This window comes from Schistocerca cancellata, chromosome 4, assembly GCF_023864275.1.
Source record: "Schistocerca cancellata isolate TAMUIC-IGC-003103 chromosome 4, iqSchCanc2.1, whole genome shotgun sequence".
NCBI lineage: Eukaryota > Metazoa > Arthropoda > Insecta > Orthoptera > Acrididae > Schistocerca > Schistocerca cancellata.
Genome location: NC_064629.1, coordinates 822,452,332 through 822,469,668, shown reverse-complemented (window position 1 = coordinate 822,469,668; position 17,337 = coordinate 822,452,332). Strand labels below are relative to the sequence as shown.

The 17,337-nt window shown below is 40.5% G+C and overlaps 1 non-coding gene across 1 annotated transcript; it reads left to right on the top strand.

Annotated features, from left to right (window-relative positions):
- Nucleotides 1–548: 548 nt before the first annotated feature.
- On the top strand, nt 549–620 carry Trnat-agu (transfer RNA threonine (anticodon AGU)). Its single transcript has one exon. It is a non-coding gene; the product is annotated as a tRNA-Thr (tRNA).
- Nucleotides 621–17,337: the final 16,717 nt, after the last annotated feature.

Genomic DNA, 17,337 nt, shown 5'->3' with positions numbered 1-17,337 from the left:
CACGTCGAACTCCTACACTATTCCGGGGAAAAGGAGGTCCAACACGATTTTAGGAAGTATCCCATGCCTTACGTTGCCTCATAGAGTGGTGGAACTTGATTTTGGTATACAGAGTTCTGTTTTGATCACCATACGTTAAAAGCGGATGTAGGACACAAAGTGATTACAGATATTGGCTGCAAGTTTTCACTGATTAAAATCAATGGGGGAAGTTGACAATCCGATTCGAACCCGGATCTCCTGTTTAATAGGCAGATGCTCTGACCACTAAGCTATCGGGACACAGTGGTCATTTCAGTTGCACAGGATACCCCAGTACACCTCCCGTCAGACACAAATTCTCAGCTTATCCACACACTACTAATGTAGTGCCCCTTACTCGCGGTATTTGTCCAATTCCCTTTCTCATAACAGGCTCAAACTCTTACGGAAATAGGAGAAATTCCCCGATTAATAAGGATAATTTACAAGAGGCGCTACATTAGTAGTGTGTGGCTAAATTCAGAGTTTGTGCCAGAAGGGAGGCGTGGTAGGGTAGTCCGTGCAGTGTTTGGAAGGCTTAGTGGTCAGAGCATCTGCCTAGTAAGCAGGAGATCCGGGTTCGAATCCCGGTCTGGCCAAATTTTCAAATTCCCCATTGATTTCAATCAATACCCACTCGCAGCAAGTGTCCGTAATTCCTTTGTGTCTTAATTCATAATGGCTACTGGATCAGAGTGGTTTTTCTTCTATCGGACATGTCCGAAAGAACAGACTCCACATGTACGAGCAGACGTGTTCGCACATCACAACTTTAACAGGGAGTACCATGAAAAACGTGGTTCTTGTTGTTAATACTCCAAAGAGAATATTAGAATGGACACTGGACTGTCCTTCCTTCTTCCTACATAGCCACATTGCATATTTCATTGCCAGTTGGTGACGTATTAGTTCACAGATGCGTGGTAGAAGTACTCCTATACATTGAAAAAATAGGTCAGTGTTTAACGTCTGTATTAATCGGGGAAAAACTTACATTTTAATAGAGTATTTGCCGTTAGTCTGCTCATGGTTCTCTAAACACTAGCCCAGTGTCAAAACCAATAGCTCAACTAGTTTCCAAGAGCTAGAGGTGTAATTCATACAGAAATGGACAGAGTAGGTGTTGAGGATGTATGAAGCAACAAAGTCAGCGTCCGCAGGACATAAAGAAATAGAAACTCACATTAGAGCTGTTCATAAAGTGACAAATAAAAAAGATACGACCTTGAATAAATTCTTACTCACGTACAAGCCTTGCTTTCCCATTATTATGCTCCCTCCCCCCCCCCCCCTGCCCGCCCTTCCCCCCCCCCCCCCCTCCAACCTGGTTATTAAGCTGGACGTAAACAGGTATACGGATATAAAATAAATACTGCAGTAGGGTTAAGCTATATTTTCTTCGGGCTAGTGCTTCATTGCTCATAAACTTTTAGCTCCCTTTTAAAACATAAATAATTCTGGATAAAGTGCGTTGCGATTAGATTTTTATCTACACGGGGAGTAAAGCATTATTTAATTATCATAAAAACGAAACGCCTCCTCTTGTAATTTACATTATAGTCTGAAAGTGTGGCGGTCCATTGCACACGTCGTAAAGTCTGCAGTATAATCCCTAATGCAATGCTAAGAACAGGTATCAATTATTTGTAACTGGGAAGTGCGTACCATGGGACCTAAATGAGTAATTATTAAAGGACTCGCAAATGGAAAGGAGCTATAAAACTCACAGATCACGATATGTTACACTTTCAGTGGAAGAAAGTTCTCCTTGTCAATTAAATTAAGAATGACGAATTTCTTTCAGAAAAATAACATTAATCCACGGAAGCAATGTACTCCATTAAGTTGCTTTTCTCATTCTCCTTTGTTAGCTGCCTGTAAAATTTCGATACCTTCCTATGATAACATGTAAGTTCAAGACGTGCTCGCTGAATACTGTTTGCATGATGTTCCCCACTTTTAAACTTTCAAAGATGAGTTGGCTGGTTAAATATCGATGAAGAAAGAGCTGAACCAGAAGTATTTTCAATCTCTTTTTACTGATTTCAGAATGAAATGCAGCAGATACTGAACTGTTTTCAAACTCCCTGGCAGATTAATGTGATTAATGTTGGAAGACCATCATCACTTAAATCAGCGTCGTTTTATTAACAATGACCAAAGAGTCGGGCAGCGTAGATGTGTAGATGCGAAACTTGCACTGGCGGGAGCCAACTTTAAATACCGGACTTCCGTTCTCCTTTGTTTTATAAGGCACTTCGGGGGAAGATGAGGATGATTACTGCAACAAAGCAGCTGCCCGTTCGATACACAAGCTAATGATATCATTGCTAACATGATGTTGAGCATTCACACAAATATGGTTTTTGTCACGTCATATCACCAATCTTATTTCACAGTCTGATACGTAAATTTAAATTTATACCTCATTGTCTACTGAAATAGTTAATCAGTTGACCTGCAAAAGCTATTTACTGTCAAGTTACAAATTGTTGAATCTGTAGTATAGACGCATATTTTGAAAAATCTCTTTATTTCAGAGGCATGTCATTCAACTTTTTTAGTAAAGCTAATATTTTTCAAATGGGGAAGAAAATGAAAAGTCATACGTAAAGTCTTTTTTTACCTGTATCTTATGCAATGTAGCAGACCACAACGTCTGTACCGAACTGAAATTTGGGAACAAGACAGAAATTCACCTAAGCGAGCGTCACAGTTCCCCTAAGACCTAATCTGAGATTAAAAAGTTTACAACATATACCGCCACCAGTCGATTAAAGGAGAAAGAGAGAAGGCCATTTCTGAAATTTACCTACAACGGAACCGTTACACAGTTTCAGACTCCGCAATAAGAGCAAGTTACCATGTTAATTATAAATCTGCGCTTTCTTTAATAACCAGATACTGCAGCGATATGGAGAAATACCCGTTTCTCTTCATTTTTTGAACTCTAGATCTAATGAAAGTATCATCAATGAAAAGTACCTTGTGTTAACTTTTCAAAAAAAAAAATGTAAGTTTGAATTCAAGTCTGTTGTATCACAACGAATCATTATTTCAATGTCTCAATGACAATCAAATTCGACATGAAAGTTCCTGGCAGATTAAAACTGTGTGTCGGACCGAGACTCGAACTCGGGACCTTTGCCTTTCGCGGGCAAGTGCAAGGTTCGCAGGAGAGTTTCTATGAAGTTTGGAAGGAGACGAGCCACTTCTGGAAGTACGGCCGTGAGAAAGGGTCGTGAGTTGTCCTTGAGTATCTCAGTCGGTACAGCACTTGCCTACGAAAGCAAAGGTCCCGATTTCGAGTCACGGTGCCGCAAACAGTGCTAATCTGCCAAGAAGTTTCATAACAGCGCACACTTCACTGCACAGTGAAAATTTCGTTCTGGAAATTCGACATGTTTGTAAAATACAACTGAATAACACTGTTTCAACAGTCTGAAATGTTTCTACGAAGAAAATATGTTCATATAATGACATAATTATTTGATGAGGGTCGAGTGACCCTAGAATTGGCCGGCCGCAGTGGACGAGCGGCTCTATACGCTACAGTCCGGAACCGCGCGGCCGCTACGGTCGCAGGTTCGAATCCTGATTCGGGCATGGATGTGTGTGATGTCCTTAAGTTAGTTAGGTTTACGTAGTTCTAATTGTAAGTTCTAGGGGACTGATGACCACAGCAGTTAAGTCCCATAGTGCTCAGAGCCATTTGAACCATTTTTTTTACCCTAGAATTCGATGTCATACGAAGTTCTTCACAGCATATGATAAGCTTCAGCTAAAGCCTAGAAACCAAATAAACTTATTTAATATATAAAAATTTTCAACGATGTAGGTAACCTTTATATGATTAGTTACGTCTTTATTTGGCTCCATGAACGACACTTCGCGGGTCTAATACATTGATCGACGCAGTGAAGTAACTAATCGACAGCAATTATAGTTGCACCTGATCCTATTGCATACATTAAATATCTGGGAGCATGCATGCGGATCGATTTAATGTGAAACGATTACATAAAACAAATCGTAGAATAGGCCAATGCCACACCTGAAGTCATTGGCAGAGTATTCAGGACCATCCATGAAGGGGACAGCTTACAGAACCCTCGTTCGATCGCTATTCGTGTGCTGTTTGGCAGTCTGGGACCCTTAATAGGCAGAACTGAAAGAGGAAATAAAGGAGATGCTAAGAAGAGAAGTAAGTTTTGTTACGGGTTCGTTTTGTGTGCTCGAAATCATCACATAGATGTTTATCCAAATCCAGAGGCACAAATTAAAAGAGCGACGATGTGCGCCACGATGTGGCTTACTGCTAAAATTCCGAAAGCATATGCTCCTAGAAGAGTCAGTCAGTATATTGCTTCCTCCACATATGCCTCACGAACTGACAGTGCAAATAAAATTTAGTAGTTCTGGCTGTAAGCGAAGTTTGCATGTCGTCGTACGTTCCATACACCATTTACATTAGCCGGCCGCTGTGGTCGAGCGGTTCTAGGCGCTTCAGTCACGAAACGCGCCTGCTACGGACGCAGGTTCGAATCCTGCCTCGGGCATGGATATGTGTGATGTCCTTAGGTTAGTTAGGTTTAAGTAGTTATACTTTCTAGGGGATTGATGACCTCAGACGTTAACTCCCATAGCGCTCAGAGCCATTTGAAACATTTACAATCGTAACAGGAAAGTGGGAGACTGACACAGAGACAGTAAGTGCCCAGAGCCACACACCTGAAGTTGCCTTGCGGAGTGCAGACGACGATCTGACTGAATTTCCTCATGATGAGAAATGACAAGAAGCGTTCTGTTTTAGCTGGTAAAAATATTTCTATAGCCAAGATCGCATAAATACTTCTTTATCAGAAATTTTTGTTACAAAACGTGTTCATTGTGAGTTGAAACCGCATGACAAATTGCCATATTAGTGAATAAAATGTAGCACATTATAAAGATTTGTCAGAAATAAAACTTTTACAATGAAAAAGCTCCTTGTGGACATGGCCGTGTCCATATATGTAGCGAATACAGATGTTTGTTAAGTCTTAACAATCACAATATACAGTAAAAGTACAATATTACATATGTTTACGTTAGCCTCACATGCTGCATTTACTGATGATTCACCTTGTGCCTTATACATCTTATAAGGTGGATCGTCAATGAATGGAACATGTCAAGCTAACGTAAACAAATGTGCTATTGTACATATTACTATATTTTGTGATTTTTAAGACTTAACAACCATCTGTGAGTGCTACATAAATAGAAATGGTCATGTTTACAACGTGCGTTTTGGCGTTTTGATTGTTAACGTTTTATTTCTGACAAACCTTTGCATAATGTGCTATATTTTATTCACTAATGTGATTACTTGGTATGAGGTTCCAACTCACAATGAACACGTTTTGTAACAAAAATTTCTGAAGACCAGGAGGTAACACCAAAGTCTATCGAAACCGGTTGTCGAAGAAAAAGAAGTATTTATGCGATCTTGGCTACAGGATGCTTTTTACCAAAAGATGTCGATCTATTTTATTTTACTGCTTTATCGTTCGTTCGTTCTGGCCACACAATGATTTACGTAATGCTATAAGATTCAGAAGGCACATATTCGAAAGGGGCTGCAGGAATTTGGACGATTCCCGAGTAGATTGGACGTCTACTGTGTCAAATGTACCAACGGAGAAGAAGCCTACACTGTGGGCGAGTTTTCCTCACTTACAATGGCGAGCAATTTATGAATGTCTGAAATTTTAGGAATGTCCATTTTTGGCTAGTAGTTGGTTACAATAAATGAAACCAGTTTCATTTCACTCCAACGCCATTTTTATTTGCTAGATACTATAATCTCCACCTCATGGTTTCTGTAAATGCGATTACAATCCGATGCTGGACAGTAACTCGCATACTGTAAGTCACATGACTTTTCTTTCAGTGCCCCTAAGATTTCCTCGCTGACGGAACACGGACTTCTAACGGTGACCTCGCTTTTCACTGCGCCCAGGAAACAAATCACGTAGACGAAGAAGGAACGATTGTTTTCTTCGTTTATTTGTACTTTGTCTTAATGAGTGGTTCTTCAAAATTCACGAACATATTGCATTCTGAACACGTTTCATCTGTTTATTAAAATTTACATGCACTTTGAATATTTCTCCATAGTAAGTCCGGATACAGACGACGTTGTTTATTTCTTTGAATCTCATAAGAAATATATGGAATTCGTACCCTGGTCATACATTTTCAACGTTCCAGTGTCTTCCTATAAGGGTCAAAGAGGAAAGAGACGAAATCAGCTCCAAATCTGGATACGAGTATAATAACATCACGTCGACAGCGCAGTTCTGCGCTATTCAAGGTGGTCAGAAACAGAATGAAAAGCTTGTGAAAGTGTTGCAGGGTAGGTTTGGTTGGGGAGTAATTATTAAGAAAAAACTCTATTCGCTGCGCCGTATCATAGTTAATTAGTATTGAAGTTGGCCAATCAGACCGTTGCGCGCACGAACTCAAGCAGCCCGCCAGAGAAGGTGTCGTCAGACATACTCTTCGATTGGTTTCCTGAAACAGAACAAGAGAGTCATACAGAAATTGGAAATGGGATGGTAGTAGGGTTGAGCCTGAGCCAAAAATAAAATGAAATGATGGTATAGCATTTATTGGGCGGGATATCCTCTTCAGGGTTTGGTTGCTGTATGGCAAGCCTTTTTGGTTGACGCCACTTCGGCGACTTGCGTGTCAATGATGGTGAAAAAACCCAACAACCAGTCCCCTGGCGGGAATCAACCTGAGCCAAAGACCGAGCAGTTGCGTGCGCTATCATCTACGCTACGAGATCTGATACTAATTGCATCTGGCGGGCCGCTTGAATTTGCGCGCACAACGACCTGCTTGACTAACTTCAGTGCTGATTACCTCGGAAACGGAGCAGCGCATCGAATTTCTTTCTGAAAAATTATTTCTCAGCACAGCCTACCCTGTAATAGCCTTAGGTTTTCAGACTGTTTTTCACCGCCCTGTATAATATACGAAGGTTGGAACTCAAATAGTCGCAACTATTTATTCACAACCGATAAAAAAGAGTAACATGTTTTCACCTGCTACTGTCCTTCAAACTAGTCACCAGCGTTGTGTAGAACCCGTTGCCAGCGATGTGGAAGGCGTAGTATACCGTTAGAGAGCCAGTTCTCTTGATGGTGCAAATGGAGCGGTCTGCTGCCTGCCGAATTTCTGGAACAGTTCTGAAGCGAATGCCACGAAGTGGTTCCTTCATCTTCGGAATCAAATCGAAGTCACAAGGACTTAAGTCCGTGGAGTACGGTGGAAGGTACAGTACTTCCCAATCCCATCGACCGAACACAGTAGCCACAGCTTGCGCTGTATGCGCCCGCGCATTGTCGTGCAAAATTGTTGGTGGGTTGCGCAGAAAGTGTCGCCGCTTCTTTCGCAAAGCTGGTCGCAGATGATTCTCCAAAAAACGAACAGTAATATTGTGCATTGACGGTCTGCCGTGGAGGAACGTAATGCGTTAGGATAACACCAACACAGTCATACACGAGAATCACCATAACTTTCACCATACTGGGGCTCTGACGCACTTTCGAATTTCGCGGCGACCCATAATGACGCCATTCGTTGGATTGGCGTTTCAGTTTTGGCTTCGTGGCATTCGCTTCAGAACTGTTCCAGAGATTCGACAGGCAGTAGACCTCTCCATTCGCACCATCAACAGAACAGGCTCTGCTAACGGTATACTACGCCTTCCACATCGCTGGCAACGGGTTCTACACAACGCTGGTGACTACTTTGAAGGGCAGCAACAGGTGCAAACATGTAACTCTTTTGTATCGGTTGTGAATAAATAGTTTCCACTATTTAAGTTCCAACCCTCGTACATTGATACTTGAGTTCAAGAGATTGTCTATAGTCTGCAACTGTACAACTGTAGGTGAGAAGTTAAACTGTGTGATTCATAACATAACAACCACAAATGGAAGAAATTCGGTGTGGATGTCTGTAATTGTATTATGAATAGAGATTTGCCTCGGTAAGTTAAAATTTGTAATTCAGAACGAAAAACCTACCAATAATTAAGAATTTCGCAATTGTATTAGGGTTCCACTAGACTCATTAAAATCTTAAAGTAAAATTGAGGTTGACTGCGACTATGACACGGCCTGGAAAATGTTACAATCTCCCAAATATCCAGCACTCGGCACTTGACATGTCGCACTGTTTTCGATGACTAAGAGCACGAACATCTAAAGAAATGTAAAAGAGTGATGTAAAGTAATCTGTGAATCCTCAAAACAAGTAGACAAATAAGTTTGCACGTGTATTTTAGTACTTCTCAGACACTTTTTCTCTGAAATTTCAAATACACAGTTTATACAGCACCACAGTGAACAAGTTTCTTAGGACGATAGACATTAGGTAGTAACTTAACATAGCCTTTGAACTAGACAAGTACCAGGTGATGAAAAGTATAAATTTGGAAACTGATTAAATCACGGAATAATGTAGATTGAAAAGTACAAATTGACACACATGCTTGGAATGACATGGGGTTTTATTAGAACCGAAAAAATACAAAAGTTCAAAAAATGTCCGACAGATGGCGCTTCATCTGATCAGAATAGCAATAATTAGCATAACAAAGTAAGACAAAGCACAGATGATGTTCTTTACAGGAAATGCTCAATATGTCCACCATCATTCTTCAACAATAGCTGTAGTCGAGGAATAATGTTGTGAAGAGTACTGTAAAGCATGTCCGGAGTTATGGTGAGGCATTGGCGTCGGATCTTGTCTTTCAACATCCCTAGAGATGTCGGTCGATCACGATACACTTATGACTTCAGGTAACCTCAAAGTCAATAATCGCACGGACTGAGGTCTGGGGACCTGGGAGGCCAAGCATGACGAAAGTGGCGGCTGAGCTCACGATCATCACCAAACGACGCGCGCAAGAGATCTTTCACGCGTCTAGCAATATGGGGTGGAGCGCCTGGTTCTAATAAAACCCCATGTCATTCCAAGCATGTGTGTCAGTTTTTACCTCTCTATCTACATTATTCCGTGGTTTATTAAGTTTTAAAATGTATACTGACTTTTTGATCACCCGGTATATTAAATGCGTCTTGTTCTGAACCATACGACGATGCTTAGAAAGCACACACCGTCCAACCTAATGGAAACTGTACTTGACTCATGGTTTTTCTTTTTCGTTGCAGTGCAACGCGGCGGTGGGCGTCAAGGCATTCTTCGATATGATGCACGGCGGGCCGCACAAGCTGATGCTGTTCGGCGCAGCCTGCACACAAGTCACCGACCCCATCGCCAAGGCGTCTCGCCGCTGGCATCTCACGCAGGTCGGTTCTTCAATCCTTCTCCTTCCAGCATCTACTGCAGTTAGCGTCTCACAGCGCATATTCCAAATTGAGACGCGAATCGTTTATTTTATGGCGTATGTTCCGCATACGACTTTGTTCGACATACAGTCCGAATAACTGAACCATATTCGGAAGAAACAGAGGCTGTCGCATGCACTTTGTCAACAAGAGAAGATATTGATAGTACACAGAGACGATTATGTTGGCGTACTCTCAACTTTTCTATCTACTTACCTCCGTTGCCGATGTTGCTATCGCACACCAGTCTGGTGGTTCTCGGCTCGGTCGTAGCCAGTTCAAATACTATTGGTGGATGGTACTTTCACCACCAGTCTTTACCCGGCAGGGGAAGCAGAATTGGTGGTGTAAAATTACTGACCACCATAATTTGTGCTATTATTCCGGATTAAATTCCAAACCTCTCCGCAGCGTCTCATGGAAGTATGTCACACTTCTGATTGTCATCTGTCCGTCGGATAGGGGCGATAAGCTCAACAGCCCCCTTACCATCTGAGAGGAGCAGGTTATGTACTGGCACCGGCTTCTCCCTTCTCTCAACAGCATGCAGCACGAACAAGTCCCCACACTATACCCACGTGCATTACAGTTCTCTACAATCAAGAGAGTCGTTTGCTACACAACTTTCACATACTGCGACGAAAGGGGCCATTGTGTGCGCAGGAAGGAAACGGTTTCCCATTAGGCGGCTGAGCTTCCCTTGGGGTCTTCTAACCATCAATGAAAGACCACTCTTTCCGCCGTTTTTATCTATGGAAAAACAGAAAGAACTGCAGCATTTTTTTCTTAAATTGAATAATATATATAACAAGTTTGTATGTGTGGCCATCGTCGGCAGCAAGCATATAAATACTTCTTTTGTAAATAAAACTGCCTTTTTCTGCTGCTAGTTACTTAAGAGATAAACAAATTATTCAGATAGTGAAGGGAGATGAAAATTTAATAGTCATGGGTGACTGGAATTCGATAGTAGGAGAAGGGAGAGAAGGAAACATAGTAGGTGAATATGGCTTGCGGCTAAGAAATGAAAGAGGAAGCCGCCTGGTAGAATTTTGCACATAGCACAACTTAATTATAGCTAACACTCGGTACAAGAATCATGAAAGAAGATTGTATACATGGAAGAACCCTGGAGATACTAAAAGGTTTCAGATACATTATATAATGGTAAGACAGAGATTTAGGAACCAGGTTGTAAATTGCAAGACATTTGCAGGGGCAGATGTGGACTCTGACCACAATCTATTGGTTATGAACTGTAGATTAAAACTGAAGAAATTGCAAAAAGGTGGGAATTTAAGGAGATGGGACCTGGATAACCTGAAAGAACCAGAGGTTGTACACAATTTCAGGGAGAGCATAAGGGAACAATTGACAATAATGGGGGAAAGAAATACAGTAAGAGAAGAATGGGTAGCTTTGAGGGATGAAACAGTGAATGCAGCAGAGGATCAGGTAGGTAAAAAAGACGAGGGCTAGTAGAAATCCTTGGGTGACAGAAGAGATAATGAGAAAATACAAAAATGCAGTAAATGAAGCAGGTAAAAAAGAATAAAAACGTCTCAAAAATGAAATCGACAGGAAGTGCAAAATGGCTAAGCTGGGACGGCTAGAAGACAAATGTAAGGATGTAGAGGCTTATCTCACTAGGGGTAAGATAGATACTGCCTACAGGAAAATTAAAGAGACCTTTGGAGAAAAGAGAACCACCTGTATTAATATCAAGAGCTCACATGGAAACCCAGTTCTAAGCAAAGAAGGGAAAGCAGAAAGGTGGAAGGAGTATATAGAGGGACTATACAAGGGCGATGTACTTGAGGACAATATTATGGAAATGGAAGAGGATGTAGATGAAGATGAAATGCGAGATATGATACTGCGTAAAGAGTTTGAGAGAGCACTGAAAGAACTGAGTCGAAACAAGGCCCCGGGAGTAGACAACATTCCGTTAGAACTACTGACAACCTTGGCAGAGCCAGTCCTGACAAAACTCTACCATCTGGTGAGCAAGATGTATGAGACAGGCGAAATTCCCTCAGACTTCAAGAAGAATATAATAATTCCAATCCCAAAGAAATCAGATGTTGACAGATGTGAAAATTACCGAACTATCAGTTTAATAAGTCACAGCTGCAAAATACTAACGCGAATTCTTTACAGACGAATGGAAAAACTGGTAGAAGCCGACCTAGGGGAAGAGCAGTTTGGATTCCGTAGAAATGTTGGAACACGTGAAGCAATACTGACCCTAAGACTTATCTTAGAAGAAAGATTAAGGATAGGCAAACCTACGTTTCTAGCATTTGTAGACTTAGAGAAAGCTTTTGACAATGTTGACTGGAATACTCTCTTGCAAATTCTAAAGGTGGCAGGGGTAAAATACAGGGAGCGAAAGGCTATTTACAATTTGTACATAAACCAAATGGCAGTTATAAGAGTCGAGGGGCTTGAAAGGGAAGCAGTGGTTGGGAAGGGAGTGAGACAGGTTTGTTGCCTCTCCCCGATGTTATTCAACCTGTATATTGAGCAAGCAGTAAAGGAAACAAAAGAAAAGTTCGGAGTAGGTATTAAAATCTATGGAGAACAAATAAAACCTTTGAGGTTCGCCGATGACGTTGTAATTCGGTCAGAGACAGCAAAGGACTTGGAAGAGCAGCTGAACGGAATGGACAGTGTTTTGAAAGGAGGGTATAAGGTGAACATCAACAAAAGCAAAACGAGGATAATGGAATGTAGTCGAATTAAGTCGGGTGATGCTAAGGGAATTAGATTAGGAAATGAGTCACTTAAAGTATTAAAGGAGTTTTGCTATTTGGGGAGCAAAATAACTGATGATTTTCGAAGTAGAGAAGATATAAAATGTAGACTGGCAATGGCAAGAAAAGCGTTTCTGAGGAAGAAAATTTTGTTAACATCGATTATAGATTTAAATGTCAGGAAGTCGTTACAGAAAGTATTTGTATGGAGTGTAGCCATGTACAGAAGTGAAACATGGACAATAAATAGTTTGGACAAGAAGAGAATAGAAGCTTTCGAAATGTGGTGCTACAGAAAAATGCTGAAGAATAGATGGATAGATCACATAACTAATGAGAAGGTATTGAATAGAATTGGGGAGAAGAGGAGTTTGTGGCACATCTTGACCAGAAGAAGAAACCGGTTGGTAGGACATGTTCTGAGGCATCACGGGAACACCAATTTAGTATTGGAGGGCAGCGTGGAGGGTAAAAATCGTAGAGGGAGACCAAGAGATGAATACACTAAGCAGATTCAGAAGGATGTAGGCTGCAGTAGGTACTGGGCGATGAAGAAGCTTGCACAGGATAGGGTAGCATGGAGAGCTGCATCGAACCAGTCTCAGGACTGAAGACCACAACAACAGTTACTTTATTTATGCCATACGCGTTTCGCCCTCTTCTCTTCTAAGGCATCATCAGTGGGGTCTATAACGATACAGTTTCGTTAGTTACAGATTATCAAACAGTTCACTTCGCGATTTTTTGTAAAAAAATAATTACTTACGATTTGCTGATCTGCGTTTCATCACATCTGGTCTGGATGTCGCACTACCACTTTTATCACTGCCATATAATCACATCTTTGTGTTCTCGTCTTCCACACAATGTTCACCATGTATCTCATTCTTTTTTGAGGTGGACTATTGTTATTTTGTCACTCGATACAACTATTTCGTCGTACACTTCTTCTACCAGCGTAATAATTGAGACTCCATTACGTGTTTCATATTCTTTGGTATGTTTACCTATTTGTTGCCAACCTAACGAAGTATATGTTCGTTACTAACTTCTGTTTATGATGTTTATGCCGTTTGAGTATGAGTGAGAGAGAGAGAGGGGGATAGAGCCGACCCTTTCTTTTGTGGGGGCGGGTGTACTAGCTGTTAGCGAGTGACTGACATCTTTGGTGACAGCTGTCTTGAGTATTCTGTGGAGGGGTTCATGGATGAGTGAGTGTAAGGATGTTGGGCTCTATTATTATTACATTGGACAGTATTATTATATTAATACTTTTAGCGAACGTTATTCTATTATTTTATCTATTAGTGTAAATAATGAATTGCTTGGCATGTGTACTTGGTCATTCAACAGGATTTTCCCCTCTTCTTCGGTTTTATGTATGTGGTAAATTTCTTGCATGATGAGGAGGTGGTTTTTATTTTTGACTCTAATTATTTTCATATCATCTTCTCTAGTGGTGTTCTGCAAATGTGGAGTGGTTTGTCCCATATTAACAGGCTCTCGTGTGTTCCTTGTGTCTGACATCAAATGTTCTCCCTGTTTGCCCTATGTATGTGCCTTCACAAGTGTTACACTGTAGCTGATATATACCTGCTTTCTGGTATATGTCTCTGTTTTTTGTCAGTTTTGGGATGTATTTTTGTATAGAATTGTTTGTTGTGTATGCTATGTTTATTCCCTGTCTTGTGAAAATGTTGGTGATTTTATGGGTGAGTTTGTTTTTGTATGTCATTGTGTACCATCTTGTGTTTTCTTTCATCCTTTTCTGATTATCCTGTGTAGTTGTTAAGGGACTGCATGTTGTGTTTGGCTATGTTGTGTTGTTGTCTGTGGTTTGGAGCTTTCTGCTTTTATTTTACTTGTAATGTTGTTGTTTAGCTTTGTGACTGTGTTATTACTGTAACCATTATTTTGTGCTATCTGCATTATTATGTCCAGTTCTTTTTGGTAGCTTTCTTTGGTGAGTTGTACTGTAAAATATATACACTTATAAAGCTCACAACAGAACAAAATTACTTCTAGTTCAATAATGAATTTTATTTACAAGAAGATGGATTGCCAATGGGGTCCCCAGTTTCAGGAGCCTTTGCAAATATTTTTGTAAACCACACTGAACAGATCATTTTCATAAAAATAGTAGCAAAAGAATGCAACATATTATATTGGTTCAGGTATATGGATTACATCCTTTGCTTAATAGATGAACCGCACACAAAAATTGAAAAAACTACATACTGACATCAACAAGACACATGAAAATATAAAATTCACAACTGAAAAAGAACAGAACAACCAAATTAACTTTCTGGATATAACAATCAAAAAACAAAACAACGGGCATATGGTTGAAATTTACCGTAAACCCACAGCAACGGACATTATCATTCCCCAGTCCTCGAACCACCCACTCGCACAAAAGCAAACAACAGTTCGACACATGCTCCATAGACCCAACACAGTACAACTCACCAAAGAAAGCTACCAAAAAGAACTGGACATAATAATGCAGATAGCACAAAATAATGGTTACAGTAATAACACAGTCACAAAGCTAAACAACAACATTACAAGTAAAATAAAAGCAGAAAGCTCCAAACCACAGACAACACAAAATAGCCAAACACAACATGCAGTCCCTTAACAATTACACAGGATAATCAGAAAAGGATGAAAGAAAACACAAGATGGTACACAATGACATACAAAAACAAACTCACCCATAAAATCACCAACATTTTCACAAGACAGGGAATAAACATAGCATACACAACAAACAATTCTATACAAAAATACATTCCAAAACTGACAAAAAACAGAGACATATACCAGAAAGCAGGTATATATCAGCTACAGTGTAACACTTGTGAAGGCACATACATAGGGCAAATAGGGAGAACATTTGATGTCAGACACAAGGAACACACGAGAGCCTGTAAATATGGGACAAACCACTCCACATTTGCAGAACACCACTAGAGAAGATGATATGAAAATAATTAGAGTCAAAAATAAAAACCACCTCCTAACCATGCAAGAAAATTACCACATACATAAAACCGAAGAAGAGGGGAAAATTCTGTTGAATGACCAAGTACACATGCCAAGCAATTCATTATTTACACTAATAGATAAAATAATAGAATAACGTTCGCAAAAAGTATTAATATAATAATACTGGCCAATGTAATAATAATAGAACCCAACATCCTTACATTCACTCATCCATGAACCCCTCCACAGAATACTCAAGACAGCTGTCACCAAAGATGTCAGTCACTCGCTAACAGCTAGTACACCCGCCCCCACAAAAGAAAGGGTCGGCTCTATCCCCCTCTCTCTCTCACTCACTCATACTCGCACGGCATAAACATCATAAACAGAAGTTAGTAACGAACATATACTTCGTTAGGTTGGCAACAAATAGGTAAACATGCCAAAGAATATGAAACACGTGAGGGAGTCGCAATATTTACGCTGTGAGAAGAAGTGTACGACGAAATAGTTGTATCGAGTGACAAAAGAACAATAGTCCATCACAAATAAGAGTGAGAAACACGGTGAACATTGTGTGGAAGGCGAGAACACAAAGATGTGATTATATGGCAGTGATAAAAGTGGTAGTGCGACATCCAGACCAGATGTAAGGAAACGCAGATCAGCAAATCGTAAGTAATTATTTTTTTACAAAAAATCGCGAAGTGAACTGTTTGATAATCTATAACTAACAAAACTGTATCGTTATAGATCCCACTGATGATGCCTTAGAACAGGAGAAGGCGAAACGTGTATGGGATAAATAAAGTTACTAACAGCAGGAAAAGGCAGTTTTATTTACAAAACAAGTATAAATAATATATATTTTCAACACCATACCGGGGAAGAAGGTTAGATACGTTTGCTGTAAAATCTTTCGTATGTGTAGCCGGAAAACATGCCGAATAAGAAATAAATGTTTTTGGACTTCTTCTCTTTTGAAGTAGCGTTGACGAGTTAGAATCCTGCTGCAGACATGGCTGTGCTATTTAAAAGGGTCATTACTACAAGTTAGCGTGTATCCACTTCAAAACAGATTTAAATGGCATAGAGACGTGGAGCTTCATGAAGCTTGACTATCTTTGACGCAAAATATTTTGCTAAATTATGCCCCATATTTTGCCAAACGTGAAAATTAAGCATGCCTGTATAAAAGATTTTCACCTCTATGGCCGCATAAACATCGTTTTCCTCTCTTTCATTCGGCCACGAAGCTACTCAGCCAAGTCACCACATGGAACAAGACAAAACGTTTCAAATCGAGCGAGCAGCGTAATGGACTTGCATTCGGATGGAGAAGGTTTCATGACCATGTCTCAAAATACCATAAACTATTGGCCACATGTGACGACTGCTAGTAGCTCAAATCTTTTGTCGTAACCTTTGCGGACGAGACAGGAACCGAAAAAAATAGCAAACTAATGGAATTCTGTTTTTAGATTTCCCTTCGGAAGTAAAGTCGAGAAACTGTTCTGACCATTCAATAGCCGTGCCACTGCTAAGATAAATGAGGTAATAATCAGCACCAGTGGTCTTGAAAAGCATATTAATTTGGCAAAAGCCAATAACGCCCCATGTCTCGATGACAAACTGAACTTACGCCATGGATGTAAACCAACAAATGCAGTTCTCATCTCACACCACGATTTTATGTACAAAAGCGAAGCGATCAGTAGAAAAACAAATATAAAGTTCTGTGTACTATGAGGGGCAGTCAAATGAAAAGCTAACACCCACCACAATGGGATCATGGAATGGCTACATTCGAAAGTAATCATCACACTCATTAAGGAATTTATGCCACAGAGAGACGAGATGATCAGTCCCGTTTTGTAGAATGCGATCAGCCTGTGACGAATCCACAGTCGCACCCACTCTAGCACTTTTTTCGTCCGACTGAAATCGACGCCAAAGACGTGAAAATCACACGGTGAAATATTCGGGCTGTACGGAGAATGTTGCATTGTTTTCCAATCAAATCGATGGAGCCTAGCCTTCGTCCATCTGGCAGTGTAGGGGCCGGCGTTATCGTGCAATAGCGTCTGACAACATTACGACAGCCCGAGGGCAAAGCCGACAATGGAAAAATCCTACATCTCCCCCGTCAAAAAAATCCG